This window comes from Ictidomys tridecemlineatus, chromosome X (genome assembly GCF_052094955.1).
Source record: "Ictidomys tridecemlineatus isolate mIctTri1 chromosome X, mIctTri1.hap1, whole genome shotgun sequence".
NCBI classification, from domain to species: Eukaryota; Metazoa; Chordata; class Mammalia; order Rodentia; family Sciuridae; genus Ictidomys; species Ictidomys tridecemlineatus.
In genome coordinates, this window is record NC_135493.1 from 85481745 (window position 1) to 85484592 (window position 2848).

Sequence of the window (2848 nt, forward strand, 5' to 3'; positions counted from 1 at the left end):
CCCAAGGTCCTGATGCTTGGGCAACTCTTGTCTTATATGCTGAGCTGTGCCTCATTACCCACTCTGTATGAACCTGATAGAAGATCGTGCCCCAATTGTTCACACTGAATACTTTATTTTTGCCTAATTAGAATACAGAGCCTGTGGGGGGAGTTGCCATGAGCATAGTCCCTCAGTGGCGGGAGTTGTCATGGTAATGGGACTTATGGTAAACAGGGACTTGATGACTCATATCCTGGTCTTGTATTCCAGACGGCATTTTTCTTGTATCCTGTCTCCGCCATCTTGAGGTCTCTAAACTCCCACCTCAGAACCTCTTCCAGATGCTTGCCTAGCAGGACCCAGCTCCTCCATTCATGGATAAGACACACAACAAGTTGTCCTGGGTGATGGATGAGGTAGGTCAGACCCCTGGCCAGGGAGGATATGCCTGGCTTGCTCTCTGTGGAACCCTCATGCTGCCCTCTGGGGATTCCTAAGGCCCATCCGGGAATCAAAGAGGAAGGAATAAATGGGGAGGTGAATTCCCAATAGATAACTGTGGGGTGCCCTGGGGTTAAAAATTGGCTCTTAGGTGCCCTTCGTTTCTGTATCTGCATAAAGGGCACTCTGGAGCTGTGAATTGCTGAGGACATTTGCAACCACCTTTTGGGGAAAAGAACAGATGGTCTGCACAAGCCTAACAGCTGGAAGCTGAAGTTTCCCAGCCCAGGCGCTGCTCTTGGAGACAAAGTCCATCAGACAATAAGGGAAAACAAACTCCCCTGCACAGCGTGGGAAGTTACCCAGCAGGTGGAGCAGCAGAGAGCCTGCCTGCCCAAGTTTCTGGGCCAGTGAAGAGGAGGTTTGGATCCCGGCCACTCCTGAGGCCTGCCTGGGAACTTGTGGGGACCAGGGGGGGGCGGATTCAGTGGCCTGAAGGCATTCCTTCTATTCTGTGGCATTGGCATGCACTTACCCCAGAGGACTAATCTCTGAAATGGGAAGATGACCCTCACCTGGGCTGAGATGGCAGGAAGGCAGATGTATTCTCCAAGAATGTTTGGGTTTTAAGTGGCAGAAAGACAAGTCAAGCCACCTTAAGGTAGAAGGAAATTACCTGGTATATGTATATATGTATATGTGTATACATATATATAGTTTCGGTATGAGGTGTCCCCCAAAAGCTCTTGTGTCCCTGCAGGAATGTTCTCAGGTAAAGCAATCAGATTGTGACTGGTAAAACCTAATCAGTCCATCCTAGTTTGAATGGACTGCCTGGGTGGTAACTGTAAAGCAGGTGGGATGTGGTTGGTCTGGAATTGTGGCTCAGTGGTAGAGCACTTGCCTGGCATGTATGAGGCCCTGGGTTCAATCCTCAGCACCACATGTAAATAAATAAAATAAAAGATCTGTTGGCAACTAAAAAAAAAAATTTAAAAAGCAGGTGGGATATGGCTAAAGGAGGTAGGTCACTGGGGGCATGCCCAGGAAGGGTTATTCTTCTAGGGGCCCCTTCCTGACCCTGGTATAAGATGAGCAGCTTCCTGCCCCATGAAACCCCCAGGCCTGTCCCCCATGATGCTCTATTTCATCTTGTGCCCAAAGCAATGGACTTGGCCTACCATGGATTGAACCTCTAAAACTGTGAGCCCCAAATAAACTTTTTGTCTTCTAAGTTGTTCTGGTCAGGTATTTTGGTCATAGTGACACAAAGCAGACTAAAACACCAAGTAATGTACAAGGTCTGGGGCCAAGCTCTGGGTGTGCACACCTTGTCCAAGCACTCTACCTGTCTCTGCAAAGGGGGATTTGTTTTGCCTTTGACAGCTTGGCCCTCAACTCTCCCAGTAAAGGCTGCCTCACCTACCCCTTAACAGCTAGGAGACCCAATCATAGAGAAGGTTCATTACCTTCAGTTCCAGCTATAGGTCATGTAGCCTGGCTTGGGTCCCATGCACATTCCTAATTCTGTAGTCAAGATGACAAATTACTGTGATTGGCCAGACTAATCATGAGTTCATGTCTAGAGCTTTGAATGGGAGGTTGGGGGTATTCCAAATCCACAAGAACCACATACAGTGAGCAGAGTGAGGTTTGTCATCAAAAGAAAATGGAGCCGGGCACAGTAGCATACATGTGTAATCCCAGCAGCTCAGGAGGCTGAGGCAGGAGAATCAAGAGTTCAAAGCCAGCCTCTGCAAAAGCAAGGTGCTAAGCAACTCAGTGAGACCCTGTCTCTAAATAAAATACAAAATTGGGCTGGGGATGTGGCTCAGTGGGTTAAGTGCCCCTGAGTTCAATTCCTGGTACATACCTCCCCCCACCCCCCCAAAAAAAAAAAGAAAAGAAAGAAAATGGAGGGCTGGGGAACATTTTTCTGGCATGTATGAAGCCTGGGTTCAATCCCCAGCACCACAAAAAAATATAATTGGCTTTAATCCTAACTACTCAGGAGCCTAAGATGGGAGGATCACAGTTCGAGGCTAGTCAGGGTATTTATTGAGACCCTGTCTCAAAATAAAGTAAAAAAGGACTGGAGTGTGGATCAGTGGTAGAGTGCTTGCCTAGTATGTGTGAGGCTCTGGGTTTCATCCCTTGAACCAGAAATAAAATGTGGGGTGTGGCTCAGTGGCAAAACACTTTTCTAGCACATTCAGGGCTCTGGGTTTGATTCCCAGCACCACAAACAAAAAAGAAAGAAAGTGGAGGGTAGGTGGTGTGTAATCAAAATAGGAAGGGATGCTGAAGCAAAAGGAGTGTGTGCCTGCTACAGTAAGCCACCACTGAAATTGGGCTGGGGATGTGGCTCAGTGGTTGAGTGCCCCTGAGTTCCATCCTTCAGTAAAAACACCAGCAGACCTGTTTC

General features: G+C 48.0%; 1 long non-coding RNA gene across 1 annotated transcript; it reads left to right on the plus strand.

Moving 5' to 3' along the window:
* The first annotated feature begins 251 nt into the window (after positions 1–251).
* On the plus strand, positions 252–1657 carry LOC144371752 (uncharacterized). Its single transcript, XR_013431847.1, has 2 exons — positions 252–398; positions 604–1657. It is a non-coding gene; the product is annotated as an uncharacterized LOC144371752 (long non-coding RNA).
* The last annotated feature ends 1191 nt before the right edge of the window (positions 1658–2848 follow it).